The sequence below is a fragment of the Elephas maximus genome, chromosome 15 (genome assembly GCF_024166365.1).
Source record: "Elephas maximus indicus isolate mEleMax1 chromosome 15, mEleMax1 primary haplotype, whole genome shotgun sequence".
NCBI lineage: Eukaryota > Metazoa > Chordata > Mammalia > Proboscidea > Elephantidae > Elephas > Elephas maximus.
Genome location: NC_064833.1, coordinates 25,073,455 through 25,083,508, shown reverse-complemented (window position 1 = coordinate 25,083,508; position 10,054 = coordinate 25,073,455). Strand labels below are relative to the sequence as shown.

The 10,054-nt window shown below is 40.2% G+C and overlaps 1 non-coding gene across 1 annotated transcript; it reads right to left on the bottom strand.

Annotated features, from left to right (window-relative positions):
• Positions 1-3,421: 3,421 nt before the first annotated feature.
• Positions 3,422-3,528, bottom strand: LOC126059093 (U6 spliceosomal RNA). The gene has a single exon (XR_007513358.1). It is a non-coding gene; the product is annotated as a U6 spliceosomal RNA (small nuclear RNA).
• Between the last annotated feature and the right edge of the window lie 6,526 nt (positions 3,529-10,054).

Here is a 10,054-nt window from a genome sequence, read left to right as displayed (position 1 = left end):
AAAGTAAAGCCAAGCTACAAGATATATAAGAAGTTTAGATATGACCAAGACAGTATCTTCTCCTCCCGGCTAACCTTTTATTAAAAATCATGCACTTTATTTCAACATTCTGAGCAGATCCTAGACAATTCTGTGCATACAAGTCCCAGGGCAGACATAAAAACCAGATGGGAAAGAGATTTACAAGAACCAATCTCAAAAGAATATTTGCAAGCAGAATGTCAACAGTGATTTCAGCAATGTATTTTGATTTACAATACAGATGTCTTTGCAGAGTTTTCATTTCTCCTTATGAAGGGTATAGTCTTAGCTGCTCACTTCTAATGTTCCACCCCTGAACAAAAAATTCTTATCATTTACTTTTACCCCCTGGGAAGTTCAGACTTTTAGTAGATTTTATAGGCAAAATATTAAATCAAGCAGTTGCCCCTATGCTTGAGAATATTTTCCTGAGGATACAACCTTGTCACATCTCAAGGATCTTAATAAGGGAGAGAGAGAATGAAAGTATTTTCTTTTGTGACTTTCTCATTATACAACAACTGTATAATTGAGACTCTTTATGGAGGTGACTCTGGGCACTGTGCTAGGTACTAACAATCTAAAAACCACCTTCAAGGAGTTTATAGTCTCCTTGACAAGAGGCTAAAAAAAAGGAGAAGAAAAAAACAATGCAATGTGTTGAAGAATATACAAAAAAAATTGTTTGAAGACTGAGAAGTAAGCACATAACTCTGCTGGGAAAGACAAGGCAAGGAGAAGAAGGAGGTAATGAGATGCAGCTGTCATAAGGGTGTAACTATAATAAAAGTTGAACCTCTCAGCATAGATCGTATGTTTCTTACTTCTCTGGGTCATAGGAAACATGAAAATAAATTTCAAAAAATGCAATATCAGAATCATCAATAAACAATATTTACTGAGTCAATTATGTAATTATTTCCAGTTGTTAAGGAGGTTCCACTCCAGGGAAGGAAAGCTGAAGCATGGCTTGATAGTCCACATGCAAAGTGCCTCTGATTTGTATCAGTGTTTGGAAAAAAAATGTAATATTTAATTTCTGCATTCTTTCCAGGAGTCTTGATGTGCCTACCATACATAAATGTGATGAGTGCCATCAACGAGAATGTATTGCGCCCCTACAGATGTGATTGGATTTATGACATGGGGAAAGAAGAAATGTGGTAGGAAGTAGGTAATGGGGAAACTGAACATAGTGAATATGTGTACATTCATGCAGTACTGTGCCCACACAAATCTAATACATTTTGGAGCACTGAATGTATCAGTTGGTTTACGTTGACTCTGGCAGTGCCATTTATACAAAAATACTCGAATTTCATTGACCCTATGACAAGTTAGAAATATATGCTCACTCAAAAAATAAATCCAAATCAATAAAACTTCCAAGATGAAATTTCACTCACTTGCTTTCTTTTGAAATGGGAAAGAGTGGGGTTTAGAAAATATGATCAGTTTAAAAAAAATTCTTAGTGCATTGTCTACTGTGTGGAAAGATAATGCTTTCTATAGGGCCAAATGGTATTTGGCTCTACGAACCCATGGTGGTTCAGTGGTAGAATTCTCACCTGTTGTACCAAAAACCCAGGTTTAATTCCCGACCAATGAACCCGTCTGTCAGGGAAGGCTTGCATGTTGCTATGATGTTGAACAGGTTTCAGTGGGGCTTCCAAACTAAAGAGGGACTAGGAAGAAGGCCTCACGATCTACTTCCAAAAATCACCATGGTCCAATTATGGGAACGGTGCTGAGTTGGGGTCACCATGAGTCAGGGGGCTGATGTGACTGTCGCTAACAAGTACTAGTACTTGTACATTTTTTGGCATGCTGTGTGTCTCTACACTAATGATATTAATTCCGCAATGACACTCATTCACAGAGTTTATTTTAGAACTCAGCCAGGCACTCTGCTCAGCGCTGAAAACATCCAACTTTATCTCATTGCTTTATAGCCACACCTCCTGCAATATGTTTTCACGGTTTGCAAATCACTTTCATATTCATTACTGCATTTAATCTTTGCAGCAACATTTGAGGTAGGTAAAGTGTTAATAGGCCCACTTTTAGATGAAGAAACATTTTCAAACTGCTTATGTAGCTTAACAAAGGTTACACAGATAGTAATGAATATTCATAATGGCGAACCCTAGACCTCCCAAGAATGGTTGAACATGACCTGTATCATTTGTGTTAATTATACGGTCTTATTTTATTCCAATTCGTTGGAAATATGCAATCCAATATGATAAAAGGGGTCACCTGGGATTAACTAGAACATTTGATTAAACCAAATAGCCTATGATACTTAAATATCCGAAGTTTTCATTTTTTAGAAACAGCTTAAATCTGTAAACTTCTGAAAGAAAGCAGTAACCCTGGGGCAGAGTCTTTGGGATGTAAATCTCCAACTTTCCCTTGAAAGCAATAATTCATGAAAAGGTGCATTTGATGAAAAACTGGGCTGAAGCCTTGAAGGCGTGTGATTACACTCAGTTTATGCTCTAAGCTTCCAGGAGCAGGTTCTGTGCAGCCAACGTGATTCAAGAATGACAGGAGGAGCTGTGCTAGTTTTCCCTTTTCTCTCCTGTTCAGCCTCCTTGAATTGATAAATGGGCTTAGTTGCTGCTTTCCCGAATGGCATTATTCAGTGTTCTGTTGGTTTCATCTCCCGGAATGAGGCGGGGCCCAGGATGGGGGGTTTCTAGAAGGAAGGTAAAAAAAAAAAGAAAAAAACTTTTTTTTTTTTTTTTTAAAGCTCAGAATCCAGTGGAGGGAGCCCTTACTCAATTGCTAACTTGGCGGTACTGGAAGGAGGAGAAACAGAATGAAACCTATTAAAATAAAATAAAATAAAAGCCCTGCCCCTGATTAACCTACACTTAAGAAGAAGAATATAAGTAGCACCAACCTATAAGTTCCCCTCTAGGCCTATGTTTATACGTTGTTCTATGTTTATATATTGTTCAATAAAATACACAATTTCCCCAAAAGAGTTTGGAGAGTAAATGTAATTTCTCTCTCTCTCTATTTTGTTTTGCTTTTTTTTTTCTCCATCAAGGCATATTTGATTTGGCAAACTGTATTACTGTTTTCTAACATGAACCATGTGACTGATACATTAATTTCACAAATATTTACTATTGCATGTGAACTTAAGAATTAACTCAACAATCCTGATCACCAAAGCAGATCTTTTTTTTTCTGAAAAGACCCCTTTGTGCCCTGATAAAATCAAAAAAAAAACCAAACCCACTGCCATTGAGTCAATTCCAACTCATAGCGACCCCATAGGACAGAGTAGAACTGTACCACAGAGTTTCCAAGGAGCACCTGGTGGATTCCAACTGCCTACTCTTGGTTAACAGCCATAGCACTTTAGCCACTATGCCACCAGGGTTTCCAAAATATGGAATGCTTCACAAATTTGCATGTCATCCTTGTGCAGGGGCCATGCTAATCTTCTCTGTATTGTTCCAATTTTAGTATACCTGCTACCTAAGCGAGCACTTGTGCCCTGATAATCTTGATTATTTCATGTGAAAGTGTTCTGCTCTCATTGTTTATATGAAATTCATAAGCTATGTCTAGAAATTGCTTCCCTGTTTTTCCCTTTAGAAAATATTTTGAGTCTGTTAGAAGGCAAACACTTTTAAGAGGCTCTAACAGACCTGCAGAGAATAAATAATGTTATCCTCCAAGGAACTCAAGAGTCCTTTACAGGCAATGTAGTGCTGACAAAATGCAGGTAAAACTCATTGTAATGAATTCCCCCAAGAAATGCAGTCTGGTTGTAGTGGATCTGTGTAGTAATGAAGGCATTGATGGAAATGACTTTACCAGGCTTCTGGAGCAGGGAATGGAACAGCCTCTCTGAAGCAAACTAACAGCTGGGAGGAAAAATTAGCTTTGAATCAAGCAGGGAAAAAAATGGAGTGTATCAGGCACATAATGTCACGCTCATTCCTTTTCTCCTCGCGAGCCCTAGTTCAGGTAAACACTTCTGATGAGGAAGTTTGGGGTGCGATAAGAAGGAGTGAGAAAATTGAAATGACTATCTTTTTTGTACCATCCGGCATCCTCTAAGCCATCCTGCATTCCGCACACACAGCCTTATTGAGGTTTAAAGACAAAATTAAAACTTCAGTGGCTCCCTATTGGCTGTAAGAAGGAGTCTTGGTGGTGCAACAGTTAAGCACTTAATTGCTAGACTGATAACCCTTTGTCCCTTGGGACAAAGACCTGGTGATCTGCTCCTGTAAAGATTTACAGGAAACTCTGTGGGGCAGTTCTACTCTGTCATATAGTGTCAGTAAGAGTCAGAATCAACTCAAAGGTAAACAATAACAACACCGCTTAAAACAAAGTCACTGGGTGGTACAAAAGGTTAATGCAGTCAGTTGCTAACCGAAGGTTGGAGGTTCATATGAGGTTGCCATAAGTATGAGTTGTCTTGACAGAGACTGGTATTGCCTACAAGAGAGAGCAGATTCTTGAAAGGAGCACTGAAAGTCCTCTGGAGTCCCTGGGTGGTGCAACCAGTTAAGCTCTGGGCTATTAACCTAAAGATTGGTGGTTCCAACACACCCAAACAAATGTCAGAAGAAAGGCCTGGAGAACTGCTTCTGAAAGGTCACAGCCAAGAAAATCCTATGGAACTCAGTTTTACTTTGACACACATGGGGTTGCCATAAGTTGGAATTGACTCAACAGCAGCTGGTGTGGTGCATATGTGGTGATATGTGGTGAAGGTCTTCCACCAAGACTGTGGGCCATTCGCCTGTCTCCTTTTCCTGCCTTGTCTCCCCTCTTCACTTCATGTGCTCTCTGCCCCAACTAGATGGAGTTCCATAGGGTCTGTGGATCATATGCTGCACAAGAGGCTGCAGCCTGGACCTGCCACAGATCCCTTTCCTGCCTTAGGCCTCATTGAGGGCAATGGGCTAACTTGAGTATCACCCACTGTAAATGCCAGAGCAGTATTCCTACATGAGGAATATGTTGCCTCCAGACCTTAAAGTGGCTGACCGGACACTGGGGCTCCTTCTTTATGGAAGAAGATGCATGTAAGATGCAGCAATGTGTCTTTCACCTGGAAGGAAATGACCTGGCATACCCCTAACCCCTCGGCCCCTAGAATCTTCACTGGGTGGCAGGTCCCTGAGTCTTCAAAGGATCTGCCTCCCACCCTATGGAGTGCATGTGTCCTCCCAAGGCCTCCAGTGTGCTAGTCCCACCTTGCTTGTTCTGCCTGATCAACATAATGTCATCAATGTAAGGGATCAATGTGGTGTTCTGCAGGACGGCCATGTGGTCCAGAGCTCTTCTGAGTATATCATGATGAAGGGAGACAGAGTTAATAGAGCTTTAGAGCAACTTAGTAAATGAACTAGTGTTGCTTGTTCCATGTGAAGGTGAATAGTTTTCCATTCTTTTTCTTGATTGGACTAAAAAAGAGCATGTTGTTGTTAGGTACCATCGTGTTCGTTCCGACTCATAGTGACTCTGAGTACAACAGAACGAAACATTGCCCGGTCATGTGCCATCCTCACAATCGTTTTTATGCTTGAGCCCATTGTTGCAGCCACTGTGTCAATCCATCTCATTGAGGGTCTTTCTCTTGTTCACTGACTCTCTACTTTATCAAGCATGATATCCTTCTCCAGGGACTGGTCCCCCCCGATAGCATATCCTAAGTATGTAAGGCGAAATCTCACCATCCTTGCTTCTAAGGAGCATTCTGCCTGTACTTCGTCCAACTCAGATTTGTTCATTCTTCTGGCAGTCCATGATATATTCAATAATCTTCACCAACACCATAATTCAAAAGCATCAGTTCTTCTTCCATCTTCCTTATGCTTTGTCCAGCTTTCATATGCATATGAGGTGATTGAAAATAACAGGCATCCGCCAAATCAATGGATCCATGGCAATTACGTGAGTCCTTATTAACCTCTGTAGCCATAAAACCCCATCATGCATAGCAGCTGTGATCAGTGTTACAACCTGATTGATCTTATTGTTGTTTATAATTATTTTCTAGGGTTCCTCTGGTTTCTGCAGGGTACCAATGGGATTAAATTAAATATGATAGAGACCACCTCTGCTGAATCCTTCAGATTTTTTAAGAGTAGCATCAATCTCTAACATCTGCCCCTAGGATGTGACACTGTGTTTTTAATTTACTATCCTGTTAAAAGGAGCCCTGGTGGTACAGTGGTTAAGCTCTCGGTTGTTAACCAAAAGGTTGGTGGTTCGAACCCACCAGCCACTCTGTGGAAGAAAGACGTGGCAATCTGTTTCTGTAAAGATTTACAGCCTTGGGAACTATATGGGGCAGTTCTACTCTGTCCTATAAGGTTGCTATGAGTTGGAATCAACTCGATGGCAAAGGGTTTTGGGTGTCCTGGCCAAGGCATTAAAAAAAAAAAAAAAAAAACAGACCAGTTGCCATCAAGTTAATTCCAACTCATGCAACCCCATGTGTTTCAGAGTAGAACTGAACTCCATAGGTTTTTCATGGCTGTGACCTTTTGGAAGCAGATCACTAGGACTTTCTTCCAAGGTGCCTCTGGGTGGGTTCAAACTACCAACCTTTTGGTTAGTAGCCCAGTGCTCAACCATTTTCATCACCCAGGGACTCTGGCCAAGGCACAGAGGAACAGTTTCAGAAGCTTCTATTTGACCTTCCCCATTACTATGGGTCTTACCTGTGGGGCAAGTACTCAATGTAGGAGTTTACTCAAAAAGTAAAATATGTCAATCCCAATTATAAATTCAGGTACTAGGGAAATAAGCTTTGTGGGGGTCTGCAGACCCAGTGGACACACCCTAAGCCAGAACTTGGCCAAGATTCTTTCATTGCCTACCTCCCACATGCTCCACTCTAGTAAGCGAGGCATGATGATGCTTCAGGCCACCATGCATCAGAGTCAACCCAGACCTTGTGTCCAACTGTCCTGTACATATTTGGGTATTACCCTTTTCTCGGCATATAGCCATTCAAGTAAGCTGTTGGCTCTATGGAAAAGAACTGGTGGAATCAGTACAATGAATAATTGCTGCGATATTATAGGGCCTTTCCCCTGAGGGCCTCACATTTCTTCAGTCAGTGGACCTCAGGCTGAAAATTGGCTCAGCTCAAGCAACTGAGCAAGGGAATGTGAATGTATTTGGGCAACTGGCCTCAGCCTCCTGTTCATCCATTCTTGTTTTCTTCTAATTATGTTGGCAGCCCATCTCTGTTGCCCCAGGGGACTCCATGTTCTATTAACCATCTCCATAGTTCTCAGCCACTTGGGCCCCCTTGGCTGCCACTCTGATCTTGCCTGTTCTTATGAAAATAATGATCTCCTGGATTCTGGCATTAAGAGCTATTTCCTGGCCTCTATTGCTTTAGGGACCTATCATCTCTATTTCTATTAGTGAGCCAAGTTCTACAACAGTCTTTTCTAGATTCATCCATGGTGTATAGAAGGGAGCCACCACTGAACTCCATAGTGATGCTGGTGTTGGACTCACCAGTGCATTCCTGAGGGCCTAGGTGAAGGTTTAATTTGAGGACCCCACTGTTAAACGTAATTCTCTGGTGGGTCTTCTGGTGGATAATATATCCATTCTAGCATGTTCACTTTGCTCAGCCTTTTTATTTCTTTCTCTAGTATATTCCACAGCCATGTAAGTATTTCAGCCTTACTCAGCTTAGGCCATTGAAGCTACTCTAGTTACAAGTTTTCACCATCCTGTGGGGGGTCCATACCAGGTGTTAAATCCTGTACTCTAAGAAGAGTGCCCCCAAGTCAATAGGCTCTTTCATAACCAGTCTTATATCCAGGTGCCCTTGATCAAGCATGCACCTTCAGCATCCAATTCCATGGGTACACTGCAGGTCCTGCTGGTAAGCTAATTCCATGGGTACACCTCCAACCTTGTATATCGTTGTGTATAGTCAGCTAACTACACCCCTTGCGGCTGGGAAGTGAGTCCTTTCTTGAGAGAGGACCTGACCAGCACATCTCTGTGTCTGCTTCACCTAGGTTCTCTCGTGCAATTGCCTCAGGGAATGGACAGACCATGCTCCAAAGCACAATGTAATTGCTGTACTGTTTTTTTTTTTTTTCAGTAGATGCACACACAAGAAAAATTCTTTGACCTATAAGTCAAAAGAGTCTCACCCAATAACTGTTTCTAAAGTAGAGAGAGAATGGGATATTGGATTATTTAACTGTTAAGGCAATGTTTCTCAGCAAGGATTCCACAGAATCTTCGGATTCTGCAGTTTGTAGCTAAGGGGTTCCATGAGAGATTGTGATTGAAATAAGTAAATATTTTTGAACTTCACATACCACACAATGCTAGCGCTTGCAGAGATAAGCAATGACTGAGCAGCCCCCTTAGCTATTTTGATAGAGGTCTTTCTCTCCTGTAGGACAGTGCTCAGTAGAACTGTGTTGGCTTGAGTCAATTTTCAGTTTTTGATGTAAGATACAGGAGGTGATTGATAATTGGTGAGTGGTACACTGCACAAAAGGGAGGGCAAGAGGTTGATGATGTCAGCTTGCCTCCCCAACCTCCCGCCGCACACTGCCAACTGACTTCTGAGAAATGGTTCTCTGGAGGAAGGAATTTTTATATATGGCCTAGCTGTCATATGCCACTTTGCTGTGAAAGCCACCAAATGTGACTTGTTTAAGTTTGAACTGAATTTTATTGTGAAATTTTTGTATATTGGGTGCTGTTCTCATTTAGTTATTTTTTATGCTTTTGTGATTTATATGTTATCAGTTTTGTGTTTTAAAAAATGGGTGAGGGTACCACGTGGCAATTTTTTAAGGCAGGCATAAGATAGAAGAAGATTCTAGTCCTAGGCCTACAAACAAATCTGATAAGTCTACTGATGAAGAATTACAATCTCCAGAGTCATTTCACTCCACTAGCACAAGAAGGAGACCAAAAAAAGGCTACAACTACAATGAAAGCTACTTGTCAATGATTTTACGTGGCTAGTAATCCAAGTTGTCCAATTTATTGTGCATCCTCCATGGTCAACGACTTAGAAATGCAGCAAAATTGAAAAGCCACTTAACTACAAATCACATCCATTTGACAAGGGGGGGAAAGAAGTGATTATTTTAAAGGGCTATTGGAATCTCAAAACCGTGTAAAGCTTTGGTTAAAAAAAATACATACGCATACATATATATGCATATATACATGTTTTATGTATATATATATATCATTCAGTAAAAAGGCTCAGGAGCCAAATTCTTCAGTAGCAGAACTTACTGCCCACAAAAGGAAAGGTGACACAGTTGGTGAAGAACCTAACAATGCCAGTATATAGTATTCAAGTAGTAAAATGCTAGGGCAGATGCAGAATGAGAAATTGAAACTGTTCCACTATCAAACAGTAAGGTAAGTCAATGTATTAATGACATTGTTGGTAATTTTCATATTGTAAATAACATTTCCTGAAATCTGTTTTTGACTTTTATTTAAATTAAATCTACCAAACCTGTCTTTAGAAAACTTGAATTTCTTTTTGGTTTCAGCCAGTTATTTAACAAAACATTTGTTACACCTGCCTTACGAGTTTTTTTAAAAAAGTTATTAAAAGGAAAGAAGGGAATAATTTTTAAAAAGTGATCTAAGCTTAATTACCTGATTTTTTTTTCTTCAAGAAAGTTTTGCTACAAAGGCATTTTTATACATGAATAGGGAATAAAACTATACATGCTTGTATCACATACTACATTGGCACCATGTGCTATAGTAGAAATCAGAGATAAGGCTTTCAAGCCTAGTTGGATAAAGTTTTTTTAAAAATCAGTTAGGAAATTTAAATAGTAATGGTGCTTCCTCTACTATTTAGGTGTGAGACAGGGGAACCACACCGAAAGGTGATCTTAGATCTTATAAGTTGGGCAAAATAAACAGATCTACAGAAGGATACCATTCTATACTCAAAGGAACATTCATGATTATTTTTGGATTATCATATCTACAATTTATTGATCACACTAATGTACAGAGAACT